The sequence below is a fragment of the Lolium perenne genome, chromosome 6 (genome assembly GCF_019359855.2).
Source record: "Lolium perenne isolate Kyuss_39 chromosome 6, Kyuss_2.0, whole genome shotgun sequence".
NCBI lineage: Eukaryota > Viridiplantae > Streptophyta > Magnoliopsida > Poales > Poaceae > Lolium > Lolium perenne.
This window is the reverse complement of record NC_067249.2, coordinates 10,938,148-10,950,841: the sequence shown is the minus strand read 5'-3', so window position 1 is coordinate 10,950,841 and position 12,694 is coordinate 10,938,148.

Below are 12,694 nucleotides of genomic sequence, written 5' to 3'. Positions count from 1 at the left end.
CACAGCTGCCACATACCGGTTTGTTTATTTTCGGTGCAGCTGCCACCGCAAAACTGAAAAACGGTTCGTTTGATTTCTTCGTTTTGTATCGCTGGCTGTGTGGGCCGCCGTTTCATCTGCTTACCGTAGCCTTCCGTCGTGCGTAGTGGCAGCCCAATAGGTTGGTCGCGTACCACAGCCAATTTTGTTTTTCGGCGTCCAGCCCACCTGTCCCCGTATATAAACTGGTGAACGATGGGACTGGCTGCATAGGGTTTCGGCGCCACCGCCATTGCCGCCCGCCACCGTCCTACTTGGCGGATTCGTTGGTGCTCGTCTGCTTGCCATGTCATGTGCATGCATCCGCTGCCCTTGTGATCATCTTGCGGGTCCGAGTTTTACGCTGGAGTAGCTTTTTCAGGTGGTGCCGTCCAGGGTCCTCTCGGCTCCTCGCGTGGCTCACTGGCTCACTTGGGGGACGGGGGTGTCTCAAGATCTTGGAGTTGCAGGCGGGCATGCTGATGCCTTCAGATCATGACCATGGACTCCAAAGCTGGAGTTGAGCTCGCTGCTCCTGATCTGCTTTTTTAGATGCATATGAGCGTGGAGATGATGAGGCTTCAAGTTTCATGCTTTCATGTTCCAGGTTAGCTCGATGGCCGGGTTCAACTTTTTCGCGCTGGCGGGGATTGACATCATTGTAGAGGTCATGAAGATCTAGACCAAGGTCGTCGGCAGCTGCTTGATATCTCGACGGCTAGCCGGAACCCCGAAGGAAGGACCCCTCGCGGCCGCCGGCGACTGGGAAGGAAGCAACTGTTTCTCCAATCTTTATGATTATTGCATGGATTTGGTCAATATGCGTCAGTTTGTATTGTTCTTCTTTCTTTTTAACTCCATTGGTGCTCCGCCTTTAACTAAATCTCTTCTATTATACTTTCATAACAGCTGATACGGTGGGTCATTTTGGTCATGGATAAGCATCAAGGATGGTGGAAAATAGCAGAATTAGCCACCATGGCCTTTATTGACGGCGCCGTCCTACTAGCTGGAGGTGACTCTGAAACATGGATGGATCAAGCCTCCTTCAGGCTTTGTGAAACTGAATATTGATGCGGCCGTTGAAAGTGCATGGAGCCCCCATGTGTGGTTTTGGTAATTAATGACAATCCCTATGGACTAATGTTTGCATTGAGTTATATTTGTAGGAGTTGTCCATAGGCAATTCTTGAACCATATGTTGGCTTCAAGGTTGCAATAAGAAGAAATTGGTGAAGGATATCAAGTGTCAAGTATGTCTTGAAGATGAAGATGAAGTGAGCCCTCAAGTTACTTCAAGACATCAACATGATGAAGAATGAAGAAATGAAGTGCAAGTTCAAGATGAGCCATCTCGAAGAGGTCCTTTGCTTGAGTCTTGCCATCCACATGGTGGTCATGGTTATGTGAAGATGCGCCGAAGAAGAAGCTCTCCCATGGTGGATTATGGGGGAGCAATCCACAAGACTTCGTCAAGCAAGCACAAGCAAGAAAGGAGTTCCATCTTGTTGAGGTCAAGATCGTCGTCATCGAGCTCAAGTGGAATGCGCAAGTATAAGGTTTGCTCTTGATAGGGTTTGTTTCTCACCGGTCTCATAGTGTAGTTGGAGACCGGTTTATAGTTTAGTTGCCGTACTATCAAGAGGGCTCTCGAGTGAGTAACTCGATCGTATCGTTCGGAGAGAGCTCAAACCTTTGCATCCTTACATCATCTTTCTTGGTTATTATTTGAATCTTATCCATGTGATGTTTTAGAGCTTGTGCTTATTCTCATGACAAGCTCTAGTTCATTGAGAATGGTTTTTGCATGGGCAACTTGTTGCATTTTCGAGATTGGAGGTTTTACCGGTATGTCTTTTTTAGATAGGTCAAACCTTTCATCATTTGTTTCTATCCTACCTTGTTGGACTATGATGGTTTCCTGCATGATCTTGTAGAGCTTGTTCCTAGCTTCAAAACAAGCCCAAGATCATCAAAATCGGAGTCCGGATGCTAAAGTTATGCCCGTTTTAGTTTTGGTGTTTCGCAGTTTTGCCGGGCCGGATTTTTCGAAATATCCGGGCCGGATTATCCGGGCCGGATATTTCGGAAATATCCGGCCCCCGAAATCGTCTAAGGACCGGAAGAAAAGCAGCTCTGGATAGGGGCCGGATTTTTGGCCGGATTTTGTCCAGGTTTTGTCCACGAGGCCGGATTATCCGGCCCCGGATAATCCGGCCCCAACTTGGGCCGGAATATCCGCCCGTTTTTGCCCAAACGGCTCGATTTTCTTGGGGGTATAAATACACCCCTTCTTCCTCCTTGGGCTGTGCTTCTCTCACTCTCTCTCCCCTCCATTGTTGAACTAGAGAAGCTTGCTCCATCTCTCAATCCCTCCATGATTCTTGCCCCCATTTGAGGGAAAAGAGAGAGGAGATCTAGATCTACATTTCTACCAATCAAATCCATCTCTTTGTGAGTGGAACTCTCTAGATCTTGATCTTGGTGTTCTTTGTGAATTCCTTTGTTCTTCCTCTCTTATTCCCCCAATAGCTTTTGTAGCTTTGTTGGAATTTGAGAGAGAAGGACTTGAGCATCTTTGTGGTGTTCTTGCCATTGCATTTGGTGCATCGGTTTGAGTTCTCCACGGTGATTCGTGGTGGTGAAAGCAAGAAGGTTGTTACTCTTGGGTTCTTGGAACCCTAGACGGATTCTAGGCCTTTGTGGCGATTTGTTGGGAGCCTCCAATTAAGTTGTGGATGTGTGCCCCAATCTTTGTGTAAGGCCCGGTTTCCGCCTCGAAGGAAATCCCTTAGTGGAACCGTGACCTAGGCCTTTGTGGCGAGGGTCACCGGAGATTTAGGTGAGGCGCCTTCGTGGCGTTCGGTGTGTGGTGTGAGTACCGCATCTTGGGGTGAGGCCTTTGTGGCGTTGGTGTGCATCGAGCAACCACACCTCAAGGTGAGCCTCTTGTGGCGTTCGGGAGCACTAAGCAACCGCACCTCTCCACCGGAGATTAGCACTCGCAAGAGTGTGAACTCCGGGATAAATCATCGTCTCCCGCGTGCCTCGGTTATCTCTATACCCGAGCTCTTTACTTATGCACTTTACCTTGTGATAGCCATCGTGCTTGAAGTTATATATATCTTGCTATCACATACTTGCTTGTTTTGCTTAGCATAAGTTGTTGGTGCACATAGGTGAACTCTTGCTTAGAATAAGTTGTTGGTGCACATAGGTGAACCATAGTATATAGGCTTTGGGTTTGACAAAGTAAACGCTAGTTTTATTCCGCATTTGTTAAGCCCATCTCGTAAAAGTTTTAAATCGCCTATTCACCCCCCTCTAGGCGACATCCGTGTCCTTTCAATTGGTATCAGAGCAAGGTCTCTCATTCTTAGGCTTCACCGCCTTGAGAGTAAAGATGTCGGTTAGGGGATTAGCGCACAATAACTTGGTTATATTTGATGGCACAAATTATGATCTATGGAAAATTTATGTGCTTAATATTTTGCGGCGTATGTCTCCGGACATGGAGCGATTTCTTGGCATGGGTTTTTCTTCTCCTAAGGATCCTCAAAATTTATCTCTTGAGGAGGAGAAAACTCTTGCCTCGATGCTCTTGCTTCTCATGTGTTTTCCATTGTTGTGAGCAATGTAGTTACTTCTTCAATCATGCCTTTTGGGAGCGCTCATGAGTTATGGACAAAAATTCAAGATAAATATGATGTGTCCAATATTATTAAGGATGATTGCATTGCTTCCACTTCCGGCCGTGATGAGTTCTCATCTTCATCCACTTCACCAAAGTGTGTCAAGACACAAGGTAATGATATGGTGAGTGGTGATGAAAATTGCAATGTTGATATTAAGCTTTCTATTGATGATTCTTCATCTCTATCTCAATGCAATGTTTCATCTACGGACTCAAACACATCTAGCACTAGAAATGATTTACATGCTTGTGTTGATAGTCCTTGCATATCATGTGTAAGTTGCTTGAATAAATCTAATGATGATATGCTTGCTTTGTCTTGTGGCCATGATAAAATGCTTCTATTTCCTCTAGTTGTTGTGTGACTAACATTGTAGAGGAAACCAAAGATTCTATTGGTCAAGACAAGATCTTGAAAGGAGCCTCAAGTAACTCCTCATCTTTATCTCACGGTTCTCATATGTGCCTTATGGCCAAGGGTTCCACGGTATCTCCTACCATGGAACCTCATACTTCTCGTGGTGATAAGGATGAGGATGTTTATGAAGAAGAGGATTGGGTTGTCTCTCTACGTGATAAGGGTAAGAGTGTATTCAAGATTATTTGCAAAGATAAAATTGCTAGCACTCACTTCTTTGAAATCTTGACTACCGCTATTGAGAGCCAAAAACTTATTTGGATGCATGAGAACACCATTGATAAAAAGGGTGCTCTTGAACGAGAGTATGCCGATGATGTAGCATCTTTAAAGAATGAACTTGAAGAAGAACAAACCATCAAGGAAGCTCTTGAGGAGACCTTTGCTCTAGAATTGTCTAGAGAAAAGGAAAACCATGATAGAGCTCTTGAGATGGCAAATGAACTAAAGCTAAAAAATGATAAGCTTGTGTTTGTTAATGCTAAACTCCTTGAGGATTTTGAGCAACTCAAAAAGGGCTCAAGGGTCATTGAGAGTGCGCTCACCAAACTCACCGAGTCGCATGAGCAACTTAAAGCTTCTTATCTAAAAGTGCATGCCAACTTGCCTTCTCCTATTGCTATTGATAATGATGCTTGTGCTACTAACTCTACTTCTTGTGAAGCATCTACCTTGAAGGAGAATGTTGAGCTAAGGGCTCAACTTGATTTGCTAACTAGCAATTATGGGAAATTGGGAGAAATTCATGGAAAGCTTTCTAGCTCCTATGAGGATCTTCTAGCCTCTCATGATAGGCTAAAGTTAGCTCATGAGGCTATAATATCTAAGGCAACACCTTGTGAGCCTCATGTGGGTACTAGCACTACTACTCAAAATGTTATATTGCCATGTGCTAGTCCTAGTAATTCATCCACTCATAATATTGCTAAATCTTGTGATGAATTATCTTCATTGCCTTGTTGCTCTAACAATGAAGGTTCTACTTCCTCTAGTACTTGTGTTGTTACTAACCATGTAGAGGAAATCAAAGAGCTCAAGGCCCAAGTCTCTTCTTTGAAGAACGACTTGGTAAAGGGTCATGAAGGGAAATGCAAACTTGATAAGATGTTAAGTGTGCAACAATCCCCCAATGACAAGAGTGGACTTGGATTCAACTCCAACAACAAGATCAAGTCCAAGAACAACAAGAAGAAGAAGGGCAAAGTACAAGTCAAAGACCCGGCCAAGATCGTTTGCTTCAAGTGCAAAATTGAAGGGCACCATGTTAGATCTTGCCCTTTGAAGAAGAAGCAAAAAGGGAAGCGGCCTCAAGCTCAAACTCATATTCAACCTCAAGTTGAAGAAATTCCACTTCCCAAGAAGAATCAAGCCAATGCTCCCATTGTGGAGAAATCTAGTGAGAAGAAGGAGAAGAAAAGAACTTGCTACATATGCCGTGAGAAGGGCCACATCTCCTCCTTGTGCACTATTGGTACCTCATCCAACTCTATCATCATTAATGATGTTTATTCTCTTCGTAAGGATAAGGGTGGCAATGTGTTTGCCAAATATGTTGGTGCTCAATGTGGTGTCAAGAAAAGAACCATTTGGGTTGCCAAGCCTATTGTGACTAACCTCTTAGGACCCAACTTAGTTGGGGACCAACAATCCAAAATTTGATCAATAGGTGCTTGTTGGAGGGCTTTGGAGACTTGGCTACATCATGAAGAATTAAGGGATCTTCATCATTTATATTATCTCAAGCCAAGTCTTTTGGTTATCTTGCTTCTATCATATATTCAATGTTCCTCCTTGCGGTAACATGTTCTCAACTCATTTATATTGAAAGTTACTCGCCCCTTTGCATGTGTTAGTTTTGTTCCTAACATGTGTTTGTATATGTTGTGCTTCCTAATAGTTTTGCTTGAGAAATCAAGTCTATGCATGTTGGGTTGCACACCATGTATTTGTGTTTGTGTTGGAGCCTCTTTGCATCTTGTTGTATCTTATATGGCTCTTATGAGCGATTAATGGACAATCCCATTTTGGGGGAGTGATATTCCTTTGGGAATTTCATAATCCTAAACAATGTGTGTACATGAGGAATATCACTTAGAATTGATATTGCGAGATTATCTAGTCGCTATGTGGTATGTCATCTTCATGAGAAATTCAAATTCTAATGTCCATTAATATCTCTAGTTGGATCTTATTTGCCTCTTGTGAAAATAAATTCCTTATCACATTATGGGGGAGTAATAAGCTTTGTGCATATTACAATCCTAGGAAATGTGAACATTTGAGGTTGTGTCACATAGAATTGATATTGTAAATTATCTCTCATATGTGACATGTTTTCTCAAACAAGTTCCAATTTGCTTAAATGGCTTCATTGCTAATATCTTTGTGGATCTTATTTGTGAAAGTGGTCCTTAGCATGGTTTTCACAATGTGTCCCTCAATACTTTTTTTGGAAAACCATATGCTTCAAGTCATACTATTAATTGCTTTGCATGTTGGTATGAATACTATTAATTGCTTTGCATGTTGGTATGAATACTATTAATTGCTTTGCATGTTGGTATGAATACTATTAATTGCTTTGCATGTTGGTATGACTAAATGAAGCTATCAAGAAACTATCTTTGCATGATGGTTAACTCTTATCTTTTACCATATGCTTTATTCGTTGTAAATATGATCTTTCGTTTACTTACAAACTACCACCGGGAAATATTTCCTAAATACCTCTTGTCCTAGGACAATTGGTAATCTATTATGAGGTAGATTTTTATTAATCATATTTACATTGGCTCTTGTGTTCAAATTGCCTTATTTATTGCCATGAATTTGTTTTGCTTTGACTCCCATATGTCTTCCTTGCATCTTATGGATCTAATTTGTCTATTCAACTTTCTTAGCATTTTAGTATATATAGGTAGCGTGATGATCCTAGTTTTGTGCATTTTGTCTTCATATGAAAAATCCTAGATAATGCACTAATCTTGGGGGAGCTCTTCTATATTTGTTAGAATGCTTAACATCTCTTGATCTTTATCAAAAATTTGGTTTTGGGAGATATAAAATTTTCTTTTTGGTACTTTGTGCCATCATAAAAAGTGTCGAGGGTTTGGTTTATTTGTTGGAACCTTGCTCTCTTGGGAGTTGGTTATCTCATTCCTTTGTGTTTAGGTTTAATTAGCTTCTTATAATGAGATAATTCTTTGGAGTCAATCTTGTGTTGATTTGATTCGTTGATATAATTTGGACAACCATTGTCTCTTAATTTATTTGGTGTTTTGTACAAATTACATCTTTATTTGGTTCTTGAAAGTTTTGTGCATGCATATTCAATATATGTATATCTTATGGCATGTGTTACTTCCTTTGAGTCAATATATAGGGTAAACTCCATCAAATCCTAATTTGGCTAAGATGTGCATGAAATTCAATTTCATATCTATATGCACATAGTATTGTGGAGTTTGTCCTATATGTTGTAGTGTGTCTAACTACTTCGGACCCAATTAGTTTGGGGACCATTTTGTACTTACCTTTGTGTTAGGTACAATGGATATGCATTGAATGCTTGTCTCACTCTTGGAAAGAAGTGGTGACTCAATGGTAACGTGAGGCAAGCTAGGATGATCAACGAACACATATCTACTACATCCACACCAATGCTATCTTGGTAACAAGTATCTTCTCATGCATACTTTTCTTGTATCCAACCTTATGGTTGCATCTTGGCATGAATCTCTTGATTTGCAAATGTTGTGCTTCTTGCAAAAGTCTTAATGAAACCTCTTTATTGTGAATGTGAGTAATTTGAGATGAGTGCATTTGTTGGGAAGTATTTTAAATCATGCTCATGATTCATCCATCCCAACTATGCCTATCTAGCAATTTTGTTGCATATCAATTCCTCAAGGCTCTCACATGTGCAATATAGATGAAAGTGCAAATTTAGTTACTTCTTTTGGTATCCCCGTTTGTGATACTTGTTGCCTTTCTCAAATGCATCCCAACTATCTTCTATCCCTTGTTGATATTTGTGATGTATTTTAGTTGTTTGTGGTTGAAGTTCATGAATGTACAATAAGATAATATTGAGCCTTTGGCCATGCTATTAAGCAAAAATCTTATTGGTATATTGCATGACTTCGTCTTGGATATCATGCTATTTTTCTTGTGTATCTATTTGGTGTGTGCATGTTTCTTTGTGGATAAATATCTTTGTGATATTGTCCACTTAGAGAAACTCATACACATAAGAGATGATACATCTCCATTTGATATCTTATTTATTTGTTGCATGTTGATTGGTCATGCTAAGGAATATAATTCATTGAAGACTATGATGATGCTTTTTGCTCATCCATATAATAGTCTTATAATATGCTTTATCATGCCTTTCACATATCCTCTTGGTTGAGCCTTTTATTATGGTGCCTCTTACTTATTGCTCAACTATTTGTTTGTTGCAAGTGTTAAGCTTATTTCTCTATCTATGATCTATTCCAAATGTTTGTGTTTTAAATGGTAATGAGGTAGTGAGGATTCCATGTTATGCATATTGTATTCAAATACAACATTTTAATTTATGCATGTACCTTGGGGAGCTTCCTCATTTGATTTAGAGCACTATCTTGTGGTGATCATTAGAGTTTGATTCACTTGGTATCTTTTGTTTTTGAATGATATTATGGGAGTGATGATTCCATGTTTGTGCACTTTATACTCCAATGCAAATTGTCTAGTTTTGTGCACAAACCTTGGGGAGCTTCCTCATATTATTTAGAGCAATCTTCTTGATCTTATCATAATATCTATCTTTCTTTTGGTATCCTCTTTGTGATTCATTTGGTTGCTTGCTTCATTTGTTGAAGCTTCTTGACTTTGTTATCTTTTTGCAATCTTTGATCCTATCTATAGTGTGATTCCTTCCGAATATTCGCCATTGGATATGTGCATTTGATTCCACTCAAATTATGAGAAATGCACACGCTATGGAGGAACTCTCACTATATTAGCCTTCTAAATTTTTCACCCATTTCGGCAATTGGTGCCAATGGGGGAGAAGTTTGGAGGGTTTAAGGGAATTTGGTTATGTCTTTGCTTTGTGCTTAAGCATGTGCCTTTATTGCATTGCATCTTGTTGCTTTGCATAGTTGAATATTTAGAGGAAACTCCACTAGGCTTTGAATGCCAATATATGCAATGAAAGTCAAGATCATTCACACATGCATATATTATGGGGGAGTTTGCTCTATATATTCAACTTATTTGTTACTTAAATTCCTTATATAAACCCTCTCAAAGAGATTGTCATCAATTACCAAAATGGGGAGATTGAAAGTGCATGGAGCCCCCATGTGTGGTTTTGGTAATTAATGACAATCCCTATGGACTAATGTTTGCATTGAGTTATATTTGTAGGAGTTGTCCATAGGCAATTCTTGAACCATATGTTGGCTTCAAGGTTGCAATAAGAAGAAATTGGTGAAGGATATCAAGTGTCAAGTATGTCTTGAAGATGAAGATGAAGTGAGCCCTCAAGTTACTTCAAGACATCAACATGATGAAGAATGAAGAAATGAAGTGCAAGTTCAAGATGAGCCATCTCGAAGAGGTCCTTTGCTTGAGTCTTGCCATCCACATGGTGGTCATGGTTATGTGAAGATGCGCCGAAGAAGAAGCTCTCCCATGGTGGATTATGGGGGAGCAATCCACAAGACTTCGTCAAGCAAGCACAAGCAAGAAAGGAGTTCCATCTTGTTGAGGTCAAGATCGTCGTCATCGAGCTCAAGTGGAATGCGCAAGTATAAGGTTTGCTCTTGATAGGGTTTGTTTCTCACCGGTCTCATAGTGTAGTTGGAGACCGGTTTATAGTTTAGTTGCCGTACTATCAAGAGGGCTCTCGAGTGAGTAACTCGATCGTATCGTTCGGAGAGAGCTCAAACCTTTGCATCCTTACATCATCTTTCTTGGTTATTATTTGAATCTTATCCATGTGATGTTTTAGAGCTTGTGCTTATTCTCATGACAAGCTCTAGTTCATTGAGAATGGTTTTTGCATGGGCAACTTGTTGCATTTTCGAGATTGGAGGTTTTACCGGTATGTCTTTTTTAGATAGGTCAAACCTTTCATCATTTGTTTCTATCCTACCTTGTTGGACTATGATGGTTTCCTGCATGATCTTGTAGAGCTTGTTCCTAGCTTCAAAACAAGCCCAAGATCATCAAAATCGGAGTCGGATGCTAAAGTTATGCCCGTTTTAGTTTTGGTGTTTCTGCAGTTTTGCCGAGGCCGGATTTTTCAGAAATATCCGGGCCGGATTATCCGGGCCGGATATTTCGAAATATCCGGCCCCCCGAAATCGTCTAAGGACCGGAAGAAAAGCAGCTCTGGATAGGGCCGGATTTTTGGCCGGATTTTGTCCAGGTTTTGTCCCTGAGGCCGGATTATCCGGCCCCCGGATAATCCGGCCCCAACTTGGGCCGGAATATCCGGCCCTGTTTTTGCCCAAACGGCTCGATTTTCTTGGGGGGTATAAATACACCCCTTCTTCCTCCTTGGGCTGTGCTTCTCTCACTCTCTCTCCCCTCCATTGTTGAACTAGAGAAGCTTGCTCCATCTCTCAATCCCTCCATGATTCTTGCCCCCATTTGAGGGAAAAGAGAGAGAGATCTAGATCTACATTTCTACCAATCAAATCCATCTCTTTGTGAGTGGAACTCTCTAGATCTTGATCTTGGTGTTCTTTGTGAATTCCTTTGTTCTTCCTCTCTTATTCCCCCAATAGCTTTTGTAGCTTTGTTGGAATTTGAGAGAGAAGGACTTGAGCATCTTTGTGGTGTTCTTGCCATTGCATTTGGTGCATCGGTTTGAGTTCTCCACGGTGATTCGTGGTGGTGAAAGCAAGAAGGTTGTTACTCTTGGGTTCTTGGAACCCTAGACGGATTCTAGGCCTTTGTGGCGATTTGTTGGGAGCCTCCAATTAAGTTGTGGATGTGTGCCCCAATCTTTGTGTAAGGCCCGGTTTCCGCCTCGAAGGAAATCCCTTAGTGGAACCGTGACCTAGGCCTTTGTGGCGAGGGTCACCGGAGATTTAGGTGAGGCGCCTTCGTGGCGTTCGGTGTGTGGTGTGAGTACCGCATCTTGGGGTGAGGCCTTTGTGGCGTTGGTGTGCATCGAGCAACCACACCTCAAGGTGAGCCTCTTGTGGCGTTCGGGAGCACTAAGCAACCGCACCTCTCCACCGGAGATTAGCACTCGCAAGAGTGTGAACTCCGGGATAAATCATCGTCTCCCGCGTGCCTCGGTTATCTCTATACCCGAGCTCTTTACTTATGCACTTTACCTTGTGATAGCCATCGTGCTTGAAGTTATATATATCTTGCTATCACATACTTGCTTGTTTTGCTTAGCATAAGTTGTTGGTGCACATAGGTGAACTCTTGCTTAGAATAAGTTGTTGGTGCACATAGGTGAACCATAGTATATAGGCTTTGGGTTTGACAAAGTAAACGCTAGTTTTATTCCGCATTTGTTAAGCCCATCTCGTAAAAGTTTTAAATCGCCTATTCACCCCCCCCCCTCTAGGCGACATCCGTGTCCTTTCAGCCGTGAACCTCGACTCTAGGAAGGCATCGACCGGGTGCATTATCCGGGATTCGTCTTGCCAATTCTTGGCGGCTTGCAGGATCCCGATCGATCGAGGGGGTCATTGATGTGGCGAGGGCAGAAGCCCAAGCTCTTTGAGATGGCCTTTGCTTGGCTGATCGAATTGGTTGCACAACATCTATATCGAGTCAGACTCTTTGGAGGTGGTCGAGGCGGTGAGGGAGCCTGATGGGCACAGAATTGTGGGCATGACTTTTTTGGACGAGTGTCGAGCTATCGTGGTGGGATATGCGTCGACACGGCTGTCTCATTGCCCACGGGAGGCAAACAAAGCTGCAAATGTAATAGCTAATCTGTAGATGATAGTGATCATAGTGTTTGGATAGATGATCCTCCCCAATTCTTTGTATCTACAACAGGTGAATGATGTAACCGTACTCTAATGTAACCTTTTTGTGTGGAGGAGCACCTTCTAGGATACCTAAGGGGATTGAAAAGTTTTTAACGAGGTGGCATGTTTTCTCATTTTATAAATGTTCAGAAAAAGAATGGTGGAAAAAAGAAGAAGTGTTAGCACGGATGGTTTGCTGAAACGTTTCAGTATTTGTTTTTCCCGGTGCAACGCACGAACAATTTTCCTAGTATTCATATAGTTCCTTATATGCTGTGATCATATTTGGAGGGACTACCTCTCTTTAATTATCTTCTTGCTGTTTGGAAACTCAAAATTCCACCTAGGGTTCAAGTTTTTTTCCTTTGGCTGTTCTTCCAGAACAAGATTATGACTAGAGATAACCTTAGAGCTAGAGGAATTCCAAAACCTATGGAATGTGAAGTTTGCACTGAATTTGAAACTGTGCAACATTTCACTGAATCTGAAGTTTGCACTGAATTTGAGGCCCCTCTTTCGACTAGATATCCACATGGAAGTTGAGCTTCGAAAGAAGGGTATCACTGG